Source organism: Solanum lycopersicum, chromosome 10, assembly GCF_036512215.1.
Source record: "Solanum lycopersicum chromosome 10, SLM_r2.1".
In the NCBI taxonomy this organism is placed as follows: domain Eukaryota; kingdom Viridiplantae; phylum Streptophyta; class Magnoliopsida; order Solanales; family Solanaceae; genus Solanum; species Solanum lycopersicum.
The window spans coordinates 32636085-32658501 of NC_090809.1; the positions used below are offsets into that span (position 1 = coordinate 32636085).

At 34.6% G+C, this 22417-nt stretch overlaps 1 pseudogene; it reads right to left on the reverse strand.

Moving 5' to 3' along the window:
- LOC101264986 (protein BONZAI 3-like) overlaps positions 1–16530 on the reverse strand; it is a 33180-nt pseudogene extending 16650 nt beyond the window's left edge.
- Positions 16531–22417: the final 5887 nt, after the last annotated feature.

The following is a 22417-nucleotide window of genomic DNA, read 5'->3' on the forward strand; positions in this document are numbered from 1 at the left end:
AATGTTATCATTGTCATAAAATTGGTCATTATGCACGTGATTGTAAAATTCTTAAAGCTGAAAAGAAGAAAGAAAATGCAAATAACAATACAAAAAATGAACTGGTGGCAATAGCCACAGAAGCATTTGTAGCGGGAGATCAAGTGAAAAGGTGGGTAGACACTTGTTCAACTCGTCATATATCAGGTAATCAAAATTCTTTCACGACATATGAATTAGTGGGGGCGATAAAGTTTTGCATATGGGAAACTCATCTTCTGCTAAGGTTGTGGGAAAGGGAACTGTTGAACTAAAATTCACTTTAGGAAAGATGGTCACATTGATAGACATATGGCATGTTCCTGATATTCGAAAGAACTTGGTGTCAGGTACGCTTCTTTCGAAACATGGTTTTAAAATAATTTTTGAGGCACATAAATTTATTTTGTCTAAACAAGGCATGTTTGTTGGAAAAAGTTATGCTACAAATGGCATGTTCAAACTCAATATTGTAAATGAAAATATTTCTGCTTATACTGTGGAGTCTTTAGATCTATGGCATGAACGTCTTGGTCATGTTAATTTTAGATCCATTCAACTTATGATGAGAAATAGATTAATTAAAGACTGTGGAAAGGATCATGTTGCTAAGTGTATTACTTGTAGTAAATGTAAAATAACAAAGAAACCTTTTAAGTCTGTTGAAAGGATATCCACACTTTTGGAATTAATCCACACTGATATTTGTGAGATGGATTGTTTATCACGTCATGGAAAGAGATATTTTATCACTTTTATTGATGATTACTCAAGGTATACATGTGTCTTTCCATTAAAAACAAAAAATGAGGCATTTGAGACTTTAAAAACATATAAAGCAGAAGTTGAAAATAAATTGAGTTTGAAGATTAAATAAATTAGATCTGATAGAGGTGGAGACTATTTAAAATATAATTTAATTGATTTTTGTGAAAAAGAAGACATTGAGAAGCTATTGACTATGTCTTTTACACCACAACAAAATGGTGTAGCAGAAAGAAAAAATAGAACTCTCATTTAAATGGTTAACTCTATGCTTTATGGTTTTGGTATCACTGAAAATTTGTGGACTAAAGCCTTATTTTCTGCATGTCATATTTTGAATCGAATTCATTCTCAGAAAACTGATTCATCTCCATATGAACTTTGGATGAATCGAAAGCCAAATATAAATTATTTTAAAGTATGGGGTTGTTTGGATCATGTTAGATTACCAGATCAACAATTGACTAAGATTGAATAGAGAGGAGTTGATTGTGTATTTATTGGTTATTCACAAACCAGTAAGTCTTATAGACTTTTGAATCTTGAGACTCCAAGACCTCACACAATTATTGAATCGTTGCATGCTAACTGTTTTGAGCATATATTTCCTAAGAAAAAAGAGTCTTTGGAACAAAATACAAGTTCTTCTACATCTACTCTTAAAATAAAAATAATTGAAACTTTGTAAGAAATTCAACCAAGACGTAGTGCAAGATCAGCCATTCCAAGAAACTTTGGACCAAATTTTCAAGTCTATTTAGTTGAAAAGGATCCTGAAAGTTATGCTGAAGCAATGGCTTCACATGATGCTCCTTTCTGTTGGAAGCTATTGATGATGAAATGCACTCCATTATGTCAAACAATACATGGATTTTATCAGACCTCCCTCTTGGATGTAAGTCTATTAATTGTAGATGGAGCTTTAGAAAGAAATAAAAATCCGATGGAACCTTAGATAAGTACAAAGCTCGTTTGGTGGCAAAAGGTTTTACTCAATTGAAAGATATTGATTATTTTGATAATGAAAGTCTAAATTAATTGATTTGGGCTACATTGGATGAAGTTAATTTGTTAAACCCAATCCAATCTCATTCTAATGGCCATCTTGGCGCCACGTGTGCAGATGATGTGGCATGCCAAGTCAAATAACAAAATCAATAGAACCATGACATGTGTCAAAGATGACAAGCCCGCTTCATAAAGCCCAAATGCCATGTCACTTAAATCTGATTGGCTGAACAAAATCCTATTCCAATCGCAACTCCTCTATTCTAAAACTATAAATAGCGGTCCTCATAATTAAGAAAAGGGACAGAAAATTCTAAACAAGAAGCTAGAGAAACTTCGTGGTACAAACGCCATTTAAGTCTCTACAAAGCTACAAGTTTAAGATTTCAAGCATTCAAGTTTAAGAACGATCAAGATCAAGACCACCGAATTTGAGAACAAGCTCAAAGACCTTGAATTCAAATAAAAGTCAAGATCAAGATAAAGTTCAAGTTCAAGTTCATCATAGATTAAAGAAAAAGCTTTAAAGCCCTTGAATTAATATTTGAAAAGGCAAATTCAGAGGAATTATAGAGATTGTAATACTCGCATTTGAAATAATAAAATTGATTGTCGCTATAATTTTTCGTTCTTGATTATTGTTTTCTCGACGCGAATTTGATTGTGTACAAATTCTGGCACGCCCAGTGGGACAATTTTTACATCTCATCTTAACTTTTCAAACGTCAAAGAATATCGAGATGACTTCCATGAAGCTCGAAGTTTTCTACTGATGTTGAAGACATTCTTGGTGTTACCTTTGGAAGTTTTGGAGCTGTTACGAGAAGCAAGGCTGCTACACTAGGACAACAAACACTTCAATTGTCGTCTACGTCAATTCCTGTACTTGGGTCTTCGAGTACAAAAGGAGAAAGTTCCTCCACAAATGCTCTAGCAAGAGGAAGTAGTGTTGCTGAAAAGATCAAGAAGACATTGGCTCTACTTGAGCAATCTGGTTCCAAGAACTCTACCACAAGGGAGAACTGTGATTCAACTTATGAATCATCTCCACGTATATCGCGTAACGTGAGTCCACTGAAAATTAACTTACGCGACAATCCATGTTACTCTCCTGCATCTCTGATGATCATGCAAACGATGGTGACTACTGTTTCCTCTCCTGAGGAACAACTTGCAAATCTAACAAAGTTGGTTGAAAGATTGATGAAGCATGTACAACACCAAGAATCTCGAATTGACAAGTTGATGGACAGGATAGAAGGACTTTTAGATGGAGATGCGAGCCATGCACCTAGAAAGGGCATTGATGTTCAAGAAATCGAAGATCCTGCTAAGAAAGCCCCGTTTGTTAAAGAGATGCCAGTTTCTTCTAAAGGAATGATTCCACTCGATCTCTTGAAGGAGTTTATTAAAGGCACTATCAAAGATAAGTATGAAGTCTCCACCAAGTCTTCTCATATGTATGCTATGCCATACACTGCTAGGAATGATAACTTTGAAATGCCTGCTGGTTATCAACCTCCCAAATTTTAACAATTTGAGGGAAAAGGAAATCCGAAACAACATGTCGCGCACTTTGTGGAGACATGTAATAATGCTGGAACATATGGATACTACCTTGTCAAACAGTTTGTCCACTCTCTAAAAGAAAATGCCTTTGATTGGTACACGGATCTGAAACCTAACTCTATTGATAGTTGGGAGCAACTAGAACATGAGTTTCTCAATTGCTTCTATAGCACAAGGCGCATGGTTATCATGGTAGAACTCATGAATACTCGCCAAAGGAAGGATGAACCGTTCATAGATTTCATAAATCGATGGAGGAACGCGAGCCTAAATTGCAAAGACAGGCTTGGTGAAGCTTTTGCAATAGAAATGTGTATTCAAGGAATGCACTGGAGCTTCATTACATCTTGCAAGGAATAAAACAAAAATCTTTCAAGAATCTAGCTACTCGCGCTCATGATATGGAGTTGAGCATGTCATCTTCCGGAAAAGATATAAATATTATCCATGATCCTTGCAAAGGAAGGGACAAGCAGGAACTAAAAAATGGAGCAAGTTTCTTCCTAGAAATGACAGCAGAGAATCCATGAGTGTAAATGTGTCACCCGCAAAGTTTACCACGAATGAGGGCGTAAAACAAAATGTGAGAACAACTTTCCAAGCACGTTCAAATCAAAAGTCGACACTAAGGGAGATGAAAGGAAAAAGTATTCCTTCTTGGATTCTGACGTTTCTAAATTTTTTGATGAATTGCTTGAGTTAAAGCTCATTGACATGCCAGAGATAAAGCAACCCGATCATGCTGGAAAAACTGATGACCCAAATTATTGCAAGTATCACAGACTTGTGAGTCATCCTCTTGAAAAATGTTTTGTCTATAAGGATAGAGTGATGCGATTGGTTAACGAAATAAAATTATCCTTGGTAATGAGAAGGCTAGTTCTAACCAGATCTCTATCACGTTTGGGTCACTGGATCCGGTCCAAATATATATTTTTGAAAAGCATGAAGAAGAGCCAGTACACCAGGACATTGACATAGATGGTGGTGAGAGTTGGATTCTTGTAACTAGATGAAGACGCAACAAGTCAAGCTTACGAAAAGAATTATCCGAGCAACAGGTTAGAGGAAAAATAGTGAAAGCAAAAATCAATCAAGCGCCCCAAAAAGGCAAAGGTTGAAGCTCATCATTACGAAAAACCTCAACGTCTTGTGACTCTGGAGGAATTCTTGCCAAGCTCGTTCGACACAAAGTCTACTCAAGACAATGCGAGGCATCATGTTTCAATGAGGATAAAAAATAAACAATGAAGGTGCCTCCTACTGTAAAAGAAGGAACAACGAGTGAATCCTCACCAAAAGTGTCTCTTAGGTAAGAAGAAAAAGAAATAAGGGAAATCTCAGAAATGATGTCTCTTTCATCTTCTGAAAAATCTATTGAACTTTCTTCCCAAGAAGCACATGTCTGTGATACTAAAATCACATTTACAGATATTGATCTTCTATTTGGTAAAACACTACACAATCGTCCTTTGTATATGGTGGGTCATGTGCTAGAGAAGAAGATAAATAGAATCTTAATAGATGAAGGATCTGGAGTCAACATTTTTCCTATCCACACATTGAAGAAACTTGGCATCACGACTGGGGAACTTAGTGAAAGTCGTTTGTTGATACAAGGATTTAATCAAGGCAGACAGTGGTCCATAGGCTATATTAAATTAGAGATCCACATGGAAGATTTGTGATCAAGCGCATGGATGCATGTGATTGACGCAAAGACATCATACAATATATTACTTGGCAGGCCCTGGGTACATGAGAATAGAATTGTCTCATCTTCTTACTATCAATGTTTGAAATATCTTGAAGGTGGAATTGAAAGAAAGATAGTTGCATATGATGATCCTTTCACCGAAGTGGAGACAAACTTTGTGGATGCGAAATTCTATTTGAGAAGTTATGTTGTTAAAAGGGTCAAATCCAATGACGTTAAATCAATCAAGATTGATAAGATCATAATCAAAAGAATTGATGCGGCTATCGAAAAGGTGAAAATTGACATTAAAGACACTTGTCCCATTCTTAATAAAGGGAACATCCTGTCTTCAAAGAAGAAGCTCACTTCTAGGCTTTGTTATGTTACAAAAGCGAAGAAAGAACAAGATCAACCATCTAACCTTAAAAAAATGCATTGAGAGGGCTAACTCTTCCTATCAGACGGATTGATACAATAAAATTATCTTCAAAGTTACCAGAAAAGTCAATCGCTCAAGATCAAGTGCGAGATATGGCTTTCCCTACAAAACGCACCAGAGAAGGTTTTGATCCCAATGCCTACAAGTTATTTGTGAAGGCATGATACAACCCTAGTGAGCCATCAGCACTAGGGAAACTACCATCAGAAGATACAACTAGGAAAGCACGTGAAGGCCTAGGTTATTGCCAACCACCATCAATTTGCATTTCCATAAGAAGGGCCAGTAATAATCATATAACTTTTGAAGATGACGTCACTGCTTCCAATAAAAGGCCTTTCGTCTTTGATCGACTTGGTGAAGCGACAATAAGAATTTCTGTGTTTGAGAGGTTAGGTCCTTTAAGAAGAATAACAAGAACTTGAGAAGTTATTTAAAAGTAACAACACCTACTTCTCATTTGATTCGAAAGGATTTCAGAAGTTTGATTCCTTCTAGGATAAGGCGATGAGTTGAACTTGTGGTTTCCTGTAAAGAGGAACTCCAGGAAAAGGTTCATACTGTGGTTTACACCAAAGAGCGCGAGGAAAATGAAGAAAGTATAGGTTCCTCAAATCAAGTTACAATTCAAAATGAGTACGATTCTTTGCCTCAAAAGAAAATTGAGGAATAGGTAAAAGATATTGTCTCGTGTTGTCATATATCGGTCAATGACAATGATCCTATGGAAAAGGAAGATGCTAAAGATGCTCCACCAGAACATGAAGGAGTAAAGATCACAACAGATCCTTTGGAGGATGTTAACCTTGATACTGATGAAGACCCAAAGCCAACTTACTTGAGTGTGTTTTTAGAAATTGGTGAAGAAGTCGCTTACATGAATATACTCAAAGAATATAGAGATGTCTTCGCTTAAAGTTATGAAGAAATGCCTGGATTGAATCCTAGAGTAGTGGTCCATCAATTGGCAGTAAAAAATGGTTCTCGTCCTGTTAGACAAGCTCAAAGATGTTTTAGACTAGACTTGATTCTATTGATAAAAATGAATTTAATTTATTTGTGAGGTCAAATATCCAACATGGATTTCAAGTATTCTTCCTGTGAGGAAGAAGAATGGTCAAATTCGAGTTTGCGTTGACTTTAGAGATCTCAATAATGAAAGCCCTCAAGATGAGTTTCCTCTTCCCATTCCAGAGTTGATGATTGATGCCACCACTGGTTATGAGGCAATGTCGTTCATGGATGGTTCTTCTGGATATAATTTTATCCGCATGTCACCCAAATATGAAGAACTCACTGCATTTCGCACACCAAAAGGTATTTATTGCTACAAAGTGATGCCATTTGGTTTGATGAATGCCGACACCACATATCAAAGGGCTATGCAAAATATCTTTGATGACTTGCTCCATAAAAATGTTGAATGTTATGTTGATGATTTGGTAGTAAAGTCAAGGAAGAGGGGTGATCATTTGAAAGACTTAACGATGGTGTTTGAGTTACTCCAAAGATATCAACTAAGGATGAATCCATGGAAATGTGCCTTTGGAGTTACTTCTGGAAAGTTCCTTAGATTTATTGTGAGACATCGAGGAATTGAAATTGATCAAGCCAAAGTCGATGCAATATCAAATATGCCTGAACCTCGAGATATTCATGAGTTAAAAAGTCTCCAAGAAAAGTTAGCCTACTTGAGAAGGTTCATCTCAAATCTAGCGGGGAGATGTCAACCATTCAATCATCTCATTAAGAAAGGTTCTCCATTTAATTGGGACCAAACATGTAGTGAAGCCTTTAAAAGTATCAAATCATATCTAGCGAAACCTCCGGTTTTGGCAGCCCCTATACCTGGAAAACCATTGATACTATACATTGCAGCACAAGAAAGGTCTGTAGGAGCCCTATTAGATCAAGAGAATAGTGAAGGCAAAGAAAATGCTCTTTATTACTTAAGTAGAACGATGACGCCAAATGAGCTAAATTATTCGCCAATTGAAAAGTTATGCTTGGCACTGGTCTTCTCAATTCAAAAGATAAAGCATTATTTTCAAGTTCATGTTGTCCGCCTCATTTATAGAGAAAATCCCATCAAGTTTGTTATGTCAAAACTTTTCCTTAGTGACCGACTAGCAAGATGGTACCTCAAATTCCAACAATTTGAGACTGTGTACATCCCTCAAAAATCTGTGAAAGGACAAGCACTAGCGGATTTCTTAGCAGATCATCCTATACCAAATGATTGGGAGTTAACTAATGAGTTTTCTCATGAAGATGCGATGTTAATTGAAGTTAAACCTCCTTGGAAAATGTACTTTGATGGGGCTGCACATCGCGACGGAGCTAGTGCTGGCGTGGTGTTCATCACTTCACAAGAAGAGATTCTACCATTCTCTTTTACTCTAAAACAATGTTGCTCCAATAATGTCGCTGAATATGAAGCACTGATACTTGGACTTGAAATGGCCGTTGACATGAAACAATTACATTTACAGGTCTTTGGTGACTCTTAATTGGTGATTAATCAACTCTTGGGGAGTTATGAGGTAAAAAGGCCTGAATTGTGCCCTTATCATGATTATGCTCAAAAGTCGATAAGATGGATTGGAGATGTAACCCTTCAACATGTGCGTAGAACAGAGAATAAGAAAGTTGATGCATTGGCTACTCTAACTTAAACGCTAACCCTTCATAATCAAACACAACTAACTGTCTGTCAAAAATGGATAGTACCACCATCAAATGAGGAAGAATATATTGAAAATGAGCTTGATCATATTTTTGCCATTGTTGAAGTCGTGAAGGAAGATTGGAGACAACCCATCACTGACTACCTTTGTCATGGGATACTTCCAGAAAATCCAAGAAGAAGAACTGACATACGTCATCATGCACCTCATTTCCTTTACTACAAGGACACATTATATAGGAGATCATCTGAGGGTATGTTATTACAATTTTTGGGAGAGGAAGAAGCGATTCAAGCTCTGCAAGAATCACACTCAGGAGTTTGTGGATCACATCAATCTGGACCAAAACTTCACTTTCACATAAAGAGGATGGGGTATTACTGGCCAACCATGGTGAAAGATTACTTATATTACGCGAGGAGTTGCGATGCTTGTCAATTACATGCGAATTTTATTTATCAGTCACCCGAAGTATTGCACCCAACCTTCACACCTTGGCCATTTGACGCTTGGGGACTGGATATTGTAGGACCATTACCAAAGTCTTCTGGTGGACACTTGTACATCTTAGCTGCAACTGATTACTTTTAAAAATGGGCTAAAGCTGTCGCTTTTAAAGAGGTGAATAAAGAGAATGTTGCAAATTTTATCCGATTAAATATTATCTATCGCTTTGGCATCCCTTTCTATATAATAATAGACAATGGAAAACCATTTGATAACAAGTTAATGAACAAGATTTGTGATCTTTTTGACTTTAAGCAGCGTAAATCTTCAATGTACCATGTTGCCGCTAATGGTCTTGCTGAAGCATTCAATAAGACTCTATGCAACCTGCTCAAGAAAGTTGTCTCCAAATCCAAATGGGATTGGCATGAAAGAATGGAAGAAGATTTGTGGGCATATAGGAAAACATATCGCACACCAACTCAAGCAGCACCATATTCACTTGCTTTTGGAGTTGAAGCAGTCCTGCCACTTCAGCGTCAAGTACCCTCCTTAAGACTTGTTATTCAAGAAGGGAACAGTGAGGAAAAAAAATGTTCGATTGCGTCTTGCTGAGTTAGAAGCACTTGATGAAAAGAGGTTAGAAGCCCAACAAAACCTTGAATGTTATCAAGCTCGTCTATCTCGTGCTTTTAATAAGAAGGTTCGCTTGAGGTTCTTTCAAGTTGGATATCAAGTTCTCCCGGTAAGAAGACCCATCCTTACTTCGCACAAGTCCGGGGGCAAATTTACCTCAAAGTGGGATGGACCATATGCCATACAAGAAGCATATTCAAGTGGTGCTTACAAGCTTGTTGATGCTGATGGCTTAAGGATCGGTCCTATTAATGCCAAATTCCTAAAGAGATACTATCCTTGAAGTAAAATGATTCTCCTTAAGTACGAGCCTAAACTGGATGTCACTCGTGGCCCACTAGAGTATAAACTATGTACGGCACAACCACAAAAAAATCACTCAAATTTCCAGAACTACGTTGTGACTTGATACTCTTTATTGAGGTACGTAGGCGCTTAGAACCATATTCTAAGTTCAGTTGCATGAGTGTCAAAAAAAATGTTCCCACTTGATTTATTGCATGAAAGTCAAAGCGATATGTATTTTATTTTATCTTTTGTCTCATAAAACTTTAGGCTTGTACAAAGTATTGATGGGTCAATGGATGGGGCAAACCATTATAAAATATGAGTCTCTTATTAGTATGGTTGAAGTCTTTAAATTAGATCAAGTATCTAAATTGAAGTCTTTATATTCTTCGAGTTTATTATTTGAAGTATCCGAATTCTCTAAGTATTGTGGTTGAAGTATTCAAATCCTCTAAGTATGAAGGTAAGACTTCAAGTATGAGTAGAAGTCTCCAAATGCGTATGTAATTGAATTCCATGCCTTAAAGTGCGTGAGGTTTGTCCCTTTGCACCTTAGTCTAGCTTTGTTGCGGATTATCCCTCAATAGATCTTTGAATTTCTATGTTTTAAGGTGGACAAACTTGTCCCTTTGCACCTTAATCTAGGCCTTTTCACGGGTGTATACATAAAAGAATCTTTTCAAATTTTCATGCCTTAAGGTGGACAGGATTTGTCCCTTTGCACCTTAAGTTGACCTTTTCACTGGTGTAGATTTAAAAGGATCTTTAAATTTCCATGCCTTAAGGTGGACGATTTTTGTCTCTTTGCACCATAAGTTGACCTTTTCACTGGTGTATATTTAAAAGGATCTTTAAATTTCCACGCCTTTAGGTGGACAATATTTGTCCATTTGCACCTTAAACTGGTCTTTTCATGGGTTTATCCTGCCTCAAGTTGGTTAAGTATTGGATACCTTGTAACACCTTGAGTTTATTTTCAAGGGGGGACGATATTCTAGTAAAGCTTCAAGTTGGTTAAGCATTCAGGACCTTGTAACACCTTGAGTTTATTTTCAAGGCGGGAGTCTTACACGGTATTCTAGTAAAGCTTCAAGTTAAATAAGCATGCGAGATCTTGTAACACCTTGAGTTTATTTTTAAGGCGGGAGCATTACACGATATTCTAGTAAATCTTCAAGTTGGTTTAGCATTCGGGACCTTATAACACCTTGAGTTTATTTTCAAGGCGGGAGCGTTACACGATATTCTATTAAAGCTTCATGGTTAAAAAATTGGGACCTTGTAACACCTTGAGTTTGTTTTCAAGGCGGGAGCGTTACACGAAATTCTAGTAAAGTTTCAAATTAGTTAAGCATTCGGGGCCATGGAACACCTTGAGAGTATTATTTTTAAGGCATGGACGTTAAACACATATTATGTGATAAATCCTTCCATTATGTAGCCTCCGTAAAATATAAAATTTCTTTTGTTTGTCTACAAAAAAAAAGAAGAAGGAAAATACAAGTGAAGGAGAAATTGTTACCCGCAAGATGTTTGAGACCCGGAAGGTATTAAATATTGAATTTTTGATGTGTTGTAGAACTTTATTTCTAGATTCGGAATAATCAAGCGCATTGTGATTTTGTTGTACCTACGTCAAGACACGAGATTTTTAGTAAGTCACACAAATTTGAAAATTTTTAGCACGACAGAATCTAGAGCTAACTTCAAAAAATCATCTAGAAAGATTCTGAATGTATTACATTTTTTGGATATGTTAGAGATTGAAAAGTCTAGTTTCTGCAAAATCAAACGGTTCATGATTTTGATTTTTCTACAATGAGATATGAATTTTATACGACGGACATGTCAGGTTGTAAAAAAAAGTGACGAATTTTTAGTATGACAGAATCTAGAGTTAACTTCCAAAATCCATCTAGAAAGATCATGAAGGTATTAAATTTTGAATTTTGGATATGTTAGAGATCGAAAAGTCTAGTTTACGAAAAATCAAACGGTTCATGATTTAAATTTTTCTACAATGAGATATAAATTTTCTACGACAGACATGTAAAGCTGTAAAAAAGTGATGAAAATAAATAAAAAAGGAGGAAAATTACCTTGAGTATACCCTTTTCGTCGTAGGCTCACAATCTGTAATTGACGATAAAAATATGGAGACAATGTATCTATTTATAGATGTCATGTGGTGGGATAAAATCCTTCTCCCAGTTCAATTACAATTTCTTTTTGGCTTGGGCAATAAAACATGTACATGAATATGAAATTGAGTAGGATTACAATTCCTAGTTGAATTATAATTCCTTTTTGGTTTGGGCAATAGACCATATATATATATATATATATACATACATACACACACATATGTGTGTGTGTGAGAGAGAGGATGAAATTGAGCAGAATTACAATTGTTAATTCATTTATAATTAACTTTTTAACTAAGGTAAATTTAGTTACCGGTTTATGCTTCAAGCCTAGACTCTAAAAGATAAAATATTCCGACAAGACTTGAAACAGGGGGCATTTATAATTATTTAAAATTTATTAAATATAGATTTATGAAATGATTCGGATTATATTGAATTCACATATATATTAATCCAAATAAATATTGTGGATTGATATAATTGAGTTAAAATATTTAAGTCCAATAAATATGAATTTAATTAAAATCTAAATTAATTGATTTGGGTAACATTGGATGAACCCAATTTGTTAAACCCAATCCCATCTCATTCTAGAGCCCATCTTGGCGCCACGTGTACAAATGATGTGGCATGCCAAGTCAAATAAGAAAACCAATAGAATCATGATATGTGTCAAAGATGACAAGCCCGCTCCATAAAGCCCAAATGCCATGTCGCTTAAATCTGATTGGCTGAACGAAATCATATTCCAATCGCAAATCCTCTATTCTAAAACTATAAATAGGGGTCCTCATAATTCAGAAAAGGGACAGGAAATTCTAAACAAGAAGCAAGAGAAACTCCGTGGTACAAACACCATTTAGTTCTCTACAAAGCTACATGTTTAAGAATTCAATCATTCAAGTTCAAGAATGATCAAGATCATGACCATCGAATTAAAGAACAAGCTCAATGCCCTGGAGTTCAAATAAAAGTAAAGATCAAGATAAAGTTCAAGTTCAAGTTCATCATAGATTCAAGAACAAGCTTTAAAAACCTTGAATTAATATTTGAAAAGGCGAATTCAGAGGAATTATAGAGATTGTAATACTCGCATTTGAAATATTAAAATTGATTGTTGCTATAATTTTCCGTTATTTATTATTGTTTTCTCGACGCAAATTTTATTGTCTACAGGTACATCGCAATGTCATCTCTACAGCAGTTCGTGAAGTGACTGTTTCTTCTGCAAGAACAGTAAGTTGCCCTATCTTTCTCAGGACATGGTCATTCTGGTTGTGCAGATCCAATGTTAAACTTCGGTTGCGCTTGATTTCAGTCTTCCATAAGATAAAAAGGTAAGGAAGTGTATAGAATCTCCAACATTATAATGCAAACAAATATATGAAATTGCAAGAGGTAGCGAATCTGAGGTGAAGTAACTACTTGGCAATCCAATCGAGGAAAAAATTGAAGTTTTTATGGATAGTTAAATGATAAGCGCATCTCATATACAGGATGCTGCAAGTAAAATCTATCACGAAATTTAATATACAGAAATGTTCCCCCTCAACGAACACAACAGGCTGTGTAGGAGTCCTGTGCAGATTTGGACGACTTAGAAACTTTTAAATACAACAGCTAACATTACTGCATCGGTGACCCTATATAGTGGTTCTAAGAAAATATCCTCTAAAGCATTAAATAGATCTTCGTAATCAAGACAGCTAAGAAAGCTGATTCACCATAATACAACTATGATGATGACAGGCAAAACATAAACCGAAAAATACAATAGATGATATCATACGCTTCTAAAAAGAAATATAAACACAAGATCTTTGATCTAACAGTTCACTAATATCCTTTGATAGTCTAAATACAAAAACTTAAGATCCACCTATTCCAATAAGATCATGAGTCAACATCACCAAGAAGCAGCAGAATGAAGGTTAAGAGATGTCGAGGGATATTATAAAAATTGAGTAACCCAAGTAAATGCAATCAACACATCTTTGAAAGAACACAAATGCCTTCACCAAGGAAATCTTGGTCCTCCAATTTCAGATCCTGCAGTGCAAAAAATATTAGGATTTATCCATAATCCTTGACAGATATATCAATGAAAAACAGAAACTTGTGTTGATTAATAAAACGTATCACACATAAAATATGTAAAGATGGTCAAGGGGAAAGAAAATATTATCAAACTGCTCTCTGGATCCCAACCAGCATAAAAATATCATGTGTAAATTCAACTTCAGCAGTTTCAGTTTCAGAACTTACTAATTTCTGCAGGTTTATTTCATGCAGTCTACTACTGGATTAGAATTTAATATTATGAATAAGTCTTCTTTAACCAGCAACCAAACGAACTCTAATAAATATTATTATGGAGACTAAGGGCTTATATTCAACCCATTCCCAACTGATTCTATTCACTCCAAATCCCCTCACAAAGGAGGAGGAGAAGGCGGAAAATGATACCTAAATAAAAGCTAAGCCACTTCTTTAATGTATACAAGCTGCTGTAAAGCACATTTCTCTATCCCTCATATGGACAACAAGGTTCTGGAAACTGTAAGCAATTGCCCACTTGCAGAAAGTAAGCATACGTTAACTGGTATGTTATGATATTTTTTGCCTACATCATAAACATAGAAACTGAAAATAAAAGATATAAGATGGTAAAGTGTGTCAGTGACTCGTTAAACATAATAGACATCCAAAAATTCAAGGAGAAAATAAGTCCGAATAAAGAAAAACTTACATCCGTGTCTGCACAGTCTCAAATTGGTACATGATATTAATTTTCTGTATCCATAAAGGATCCAAGTTATTCATTATTACTTTTGTTCTATCAAGCTCTTCCAATGTGCCATCTCTTTTTCTGGTAGATAACACTGCCATTGGATCACTCTGAATTTATGTGGAAGACACAAAATCAATGATGATGGAAAAGAAACATTTGAACATTAAGAAGGACGATATAAAAACAAAGGAAATGATAATTTTGTTTTAAAAAATCAGAAGCAGCTACAATGAGGTTGGTGGTTAAAATTTCACACTAGAACAATTTATAATCAAAGCAGAAGAGAAATTGACCGTAATAAAAGATGTAAAGTTTTAGGCTTTATGCAAGCTTTTGCGTTTACACTTCAAACAACACAAGTATGAGTGTGAAATGAAACAACACAAGTATGAGTGTGTAAAGTTTTAGGCTTGATAAGTTTTTTGTTTCCAATTCATGAACCTAATAAATTCTATTAATTAAAAGTCTTTTTCTTGCAAAACTTTTTATCCTATAAATTAAGTTTCTTTTGGTTGAAAAAGATAAGCATTCAAACAAAAGTACTTTCCCTTGAAAACACTTGTGAGACTTTAATCAAAAGGTGAAATCACCAATTCAAGAATAGAAGAGCAACATTCTTGAATGCTACTTGTTTTGTGGCTTAGTTGAATCCCGAAGATAGAGTTGTTATTAATTCTTCCGAATTCTCGTGGGAGAGACTCCAACTACCTTCAAGAAACGTATTAACGTGCCTCTAAGCAAAGCAAGTTTTATTTTGTATTCCTTGTAAATTTTTCAGTCTTATTCATTTGTTCTAACAATTTGAAGATAGTTGTCTCTATGACATTCACATCAATGACGAACAATGTTCCATCTTTGCGTAATCCTAATTTTGAAATATTTGATGGAAAGGACTTTTCTAGATGGCGTGAAAAGATGGAATTCTTTTTAAGACGATTAAAGTTAGCGTATGTTCTTGAGTAATCTTGTCCTGAGGCTCCTAGTTCTGAGGTAGCAAAGGACGAGGCCACTTTAATTAAAGAACAAATTGCCAAACGACAAGATGATGATTACTTATGCAAGAATTATATTATTGGAGGAATGTCCAATAAATATTATGATCTGTATTTTATTAAGTGTAAATTTGCTAAGGAGATTTGGAATACTCTTAAAGCTATTCATTTAGCAGAAGAGACGAGTTCAAAGAAATTTCTTGTTTCAAATTATATGAAGTTCAAAATAATTGATGAGAAGTCCATCACTGAACAAGTACAAGAATTTCAACTTATTGCTAATAAAATTGTTGTAACTGGAATTGCTCTTGATGAAAACTTTCATGTTGGTGCGATTGTCTCAAAAATTCCTCCATCTTTGAAAGAGTATTGAAGCAAACTCTTACACAAGAAGGAAGATTTGACTCTTGAACAATTAATACAACACTTGCAAATTGAACAAGAGATACGATACTGCGACAATAATATCTTGAAGGTGCCCATCATGAAAGCTCATGTTGTTGAAGAAAAGATCAAAAAGGAACCTGTCAATATTCTGGGAAAGGGAACTGTTGAACTAAAATTCACTTCAGGAAAGATGGTCACATTGATAGACATATTGCATGTTCCTAAAATTTGAAAGAACTTGGTGTCAGGTACGCTTCTTTCGAAACATGGTTTTAAAATAATTTTTGAGGCACATAAATTTATTTTGTCTAAACATGGCATATTTGTTGGAAAAAGTTATGCTACAAATGGCATGTTCAAACTCAATATTGTAAATGAAAATATTTCTGCTTATATTGTGGAGTCTTTAGATTTATGGCATGAACGTCTTGGTCATGTTAATTTTAGATCCATTCAACTTATGATGAGAAATAGATTAATTAAAGACTGTGAAAATGATCATGTTGCTAAGTGTATTACTTGTAGTAAATGTAAAATAACAAAGAAACCTTTTAAGTCTGTTGAAAGGATATCCACACTTTTGGAATTAATCCACACTGATATTTGTGAGATGGATTGTTTATCACGTCATGGAAAGAGATATTTTATCACTTCCATTGATGATTACTCAAGGTATACATATGTCTTTCCATTAAAAACAAAAAATAAGGCATTTGAAACTTTTAAAACATATAAAGCAGAAGTTGAAAATATATTGAGTTTGAAGATTAAATCAATTAGATGTGATAGAGGTGGAGAATATTTAAAATATAATTTTATTGATTTTTGTGAAAAAGAAGGCATTGAGAAGCTATTGACTATGTCTTATACACCACAACAAAATGGTGTAGTAGAAAGAAAAAATAGAACTCTCATTAAAATGGTTAACTCTATGCTTTATGGATTTAGTATCACTAAAAATTTGTGGACCGAAGCCTTATTTTTTGCATGTCATATTTTGAATCGAATTCATTCTAAGAAAAATGATTCATCTCTATATGAACTTTGGAAGAATCGAAAGCCAAATATAAATTATATTAAAGTATGGGGTTGTTTGGCTCATGTTAGATTACCAGATCAACAATTGACTAAGATTGAATATAGAGGAGTAGATTGTGTATTTATTGGTTATTCACAAACTAGTAAGGCTTATAGACTTTTGAATCTTGAGACTCCAAGCCCTCACACAATTATTGAATCGTTGCATGCTAACTGTTTTGAGCATATATTTCCTAAGAAAAAAGAGTCTTTGGAACAAAATACAAGTTCTTCTACATATACTCTTAAAAGAAAAATAGTTGAACCTTTGGAAGAAAGTCAACCAAGACGTAGTGCAAGATTAGCCAAACCAAGAGACTTTGGACCAAATTTTCAAGTCTATTTAGTTGAAAAGGATCCTGAAAGTTATGCTGAAGCAATGGCTCCAAATGATACTCCTTTCTGGCGTGAAGCTATTGATGATGAAATGAACTCCATTATGTCAAGCAAAATATGGATTTTATTTGACCTCCCTCTTGGATGTAAGTATATTGGTTCTAGATGGATCTTTAGAAAGAAATAAAAATCTGATGGAACCTTAGATAAGTATAAAGCTCCTTTGGTGGCAAAAGGTTTTACTCAATTGAAATATATTGATTATTTTGATACATTTGCACTTGTAGCTCGAATGACTTCTATTCGACTCTTGATTGCTTTAGCCGCAATTCATAGTCTTGTAATACATCAAATGGATATGAGGACTGCATTACTGAATGGAGATCTAGATGAAGAGGTTTACATGAAACAACCAGAAGGATTTGTCGTTCCTGGTCAAGAACACAAAGTTTGTAAGCTTCTTAAATCTCTTTATGGATTAAAACAAGCTCCAAAACAAAATAATGAGAAATTTAGAAGAGTAATGATTTCTAATGGCTACTCAATCAATGGTGGTGATATTTGAATATTCATCAAATTTTTAAAAAAATCTGGTGTTATAATATGTCTTTATGTAGGTGATATGTTGATCTTTTGAACTGATATTGAAAGAGTCAAAGAAACAAAAAATTTTCTAGCTTCTCAATTTCAAATGAAAGATCTTGGAGAAGCTAATGTAATTCTAGGTATTAAAATTATAAGATCAGCGAATGGCTTGACTCTTACTCAATTAAGTTATATTGAGAAAGTTCTAAAGAAGTTTGGTCACATTGATGACAAACCTGCTCCTACACCATTTGATCCTAACATCAAACTAATGTGGAACTCTAGTGATGTTCTCGACCAGCTGACATATTCTCAGATTGTTGGGAGTCTTATGTAAGCCATGCATTGTACCAGACCGGATATTGGTTACGCAGTAGGAACTTTGAGAAAGTTTACTAGTAATCCCGGGTTGAACATTGGAATGTCTTAATTCGTGTTTTAAGATACCTGAAGGGTACAATTAATGTTGGCCTGCATTATTCTACATTTCCCATTGTTCTTGAAGGCTATAGTGATGCTACTTGGAATTCTGATCCGAATGACTCTAAATCTATTATTGCTTGGATTTTCACTTTGGCTGGAGCACCGATCTCTTGAAAATCAAAGAAGCAGACATGTATTATTCATTCAACCATGGAGTCAGAATTTATAGCTATGTCTTCTGCTGGAGAAGAAGCTGAATGGTTGCGATCAATGCTGATAGATATTCCTTTATGGAGTAAGTCAATACCACCTTTAACTATCTATTGTGATAATCAAGCTTCTATATTTCGGGCTTCAATTGACTGCTATAATGGCAAGTCGAGACAAGTTCGTCTCAAACATAATCATGTCAGGAGATTATTGGAGGATGGCGTGATATCTCTTCAATATGTGAAGTCCAGATTTAATTTAGCGGATCCTTTGTCTAAAGGGTTAGGCAAAGAGTTAGTGGTGGATACTTGTAATTGGATGGAAATAAAGCCTGTTGTAAATTAATTGTACTTTATGGTAACTCTACCTAATGAAGTAATCTTGGGTTCAAAGGGAAAAACAAGTAAAGTTACAATTGTGAAGCACATTAATAAAATTCTCATGTTCAAAATAAAATGAAATAAGTAGATGTGCATGATTGAGATTCCTTTCTCTTCATAAATTTATAAGACCGATCTATATTGGAATTAGTAAGAAAATTCTTGATAATTTTTTTCGATATTCCTGCTGAAGAGAAGGATGAGATTATATTCTCTTAATAAGTCTATAAATCGATTTCGATTGGAGTGTGTAGGAGTACTATTGATAGATTTACCGATACTTTCTGTAAAGGAGAATGAGATTAATTTCTCATGATGAAGTTCATAGACTATTTGGTCGGAGTATGCAACGTTACTCTTGATGAATTCATCGCACTAAGTGCGAAGTGGAGGCCGCTTCAATACGATTTTAACAGGAAAATCTTAGAGCCCTTGGCTAAAAAGAATTCAGGATACATGGTCGTAAGGTGTCAAAGGATTTTGATTTTCACCGGAACATAGCGATTTGCGTAAAGTATTTCTCTGACTTCATTCAATGAAGCACTTAGTTCAAGATTTGTTCACTAAGTAGTCAATGATTTAGAAAACCTACACTAGCTAATGGTTCAAGTCCAAAAGATACCATTATTGATGCATGCTGCTAGATTAATGTCTAAAAATATTTCTTGGATTTTTCAAAGATAAAATTTCTTGAAACAAGTGGGGAATTGTAAGAGTTAGAATTTCAATTAATTTTGAAACAAATTCATCCGTTTTGAAATAACAAATACATGAATTTGAGTTGTAACAATCATTTATTTTAATTCTATGTTATAAACATTTGCAAGATTTTTTTTTTAATTCTACGTTATGGGTTTTTGAAAGATAAGTTTTTTGTTTCCAATTCATGAACCTAATAAATTCTATTAATTAAAAGTCTTTTTCTTGCAAAACTGTTTATCCTATAAATTAAGTTTCTTTTGGTTGAAAAACATAAGCATTCAAACAAAAACACTTTCCCTTGAAAACACTTGTGAGACATTAATCAAAAGGTGAAATCACCAATTCAAGAATAGAAGAGCAACATTCTTGAATGCTACTTGTTTTGTGGCTTAGTTGAATCCCGAAGATAGAATTGTTATTTATTCTTCCGATTGTTTGTGGGAGAGACTCCAACTATCTTCAAGAAACGTATTAACGTGCCTCTAAGCCAAACAAGTTTTATTTTGTATTCATTGTAATTTTATCATTCTTGTTCATTTGTTCTAACAATAAATACATATAATTCATTTTTGGAAATGAATTATACAATCTCGTTAACACAATTTACGGCATGCATGTTATCTCCACATAGTTTCAACTTTCAAATAAGATGTTCACTAATAACTTAAAACGTAAAGCCAGGGATTGACGCCACAAGTATGACATAACACACAATACAGTACAAAGCATGATAATACAAAGATTGGCAATCACTAGATTATTGTATTTGTTATTTGATTTTTATTTTTTGTTACAAAAGTTAAAGCATGTGTTGGTTTTAAATTGAATAGAGATTGGTTTCCACTAAAAACAAGCCTGATATTAAACTTCATCAAATCCAGTATATGTTTTATTATACCCCTTCAGTCTTTAATATTAGTGACATAGCATGAATCTGTATATAGTTTAAGAATGAAATGAAAAAAATTTGAGACTTCTGGTCCAAAACATGCCATAACATGTATGGCTATAGAACTTTTGAAACTTGTAGCTGTGGGGTTCCAGCCCCATATTTTTTTTGTCAAAGTCTTAATTTGGTACAACAACATACCAACTAAATCTTACCAAGATAACCTACGTAAGTTGCAAAGTTTGAAACTTAAGTATGTTGTAAATTTCTTCTATAAATAGAGCATTCTTTCTCATTTGTAAAACACATCAAGTTATAAAGAAAAAATTATTTTGAGAGCAAAGTGAGGTATTCCATAGACTATACAAGAAAAATAGTTTGTGAAGAAAGATAGAGTGTGAGCGATATTTTAGTAAGGTAGAAACCAAAAGAGTGTTATTCCTTTTTAATGTCTAGTAGTCACTTTGAGTATTGTATTCGTGACTGCACAGTGTAAAGTTCCTTACTATAGTGATATCAGATGCTCCTCTTGGCTCGTGGTTTTTCCCTTATTTAGAAGGGTTCCCACGTAAAATTATTGGTGTCATTATTTTTCCATTTTATTTCCATTGATTTTACCTTATATATTTTTGTGTTTATCCGTGTTTTGCCAACAAATTGGTATCAGAGCCAAGGTTTCATCTGAGTATTCTTTGTGGTTGCAGCAGAGTCTGAACTTATACATCAGAAAATATTTACTTTGATTTGCAATAACAATATTTTTTTGTGAAAAGAATGGAAGTCAACACAAGTAGAATGATCACTTTGAATGGCGTTAATCATGCCATTTTGAAGGGGAAAATGAAAGATCAGATTTATGTCAAGAACTTTTACAAATCAGTATTTATCACTGTAAAGCCTGATAATAAAACAGATGAAGAGTGGAATCTGTTGCATAGACAGCTTTGTGGATTCATTAGGCAATGGATCGACGATAATGTGTTGAACCATATTTCTGGAGAGACACATGCTCGAACCCTATGGGAGCATCTTGAAAGTTTGTATTCTCAAAAGAATGGCAACAATAAAATATTCTTAATAAAGCAGATATTGATTTTAAAATATCATGATGGTTCTCCGATGAAAGACCATCTGAATAATTTTCAGGGGATCATGAATCACTTATCTTCTATGTGCATCAAATTTGATGAAGAAATTCACGGCTTACTTCTACTCTGTTTCCTACCATATTCTTGGAAAATATTTAGAAATTCATTGTCAAATTCTACTTCGAATGGTGTAATCTCTATGTATTCCGCCAAAAGTAGTGTCTTGAACGAAAAGATGAGAAGAAAAACTCAAGGTCTTGTTAATTAGATGTCCTGATAACTGGCCCAGGAGGAGAAATAAAACTCGTGGTTCTCAGTATAGAGAACAAAATAAGAGAAAATCTAGAGGCATACTTAAGGATATTGAGTGCTATCACTGCCGAGCCACCATCACGACCAAAGATCTTGTTACCGTTCTTAATGCAGACATGATAAATATTGCTTGGGATGAGTCAAACTGGGTTGTGGACACTGGTGCCGCGTCTCATATGACATCAAGGAATAATTTTTTCTCTTTCTATTCTCCTAGTGATTTTGGAACCTTGAGTATGGGTAATAAGACTATTTCTAGGGTGGTTGGTATTGGTACAATTTGTTTGGAAACTAGTGTTGGAACTAAACTAGTTTTGAACAAAGTGAAACATGGTCCTGATGTTCGTCTACACCTGATCTTTGTTGGTGTTTTAGATGAGGAACGATATGTTAGTACCAACGGTGATGGAAAATGGAATCTCATTAAGGGTTCCTTCATTGTGGCTCTTGGTAACAAACATAGTGGTCTATACTGAACTACAACACCTGCTTGTGTTGATATGGTGAATGCTGTTGAGAGCAATAACTCTTCAACGTTATGA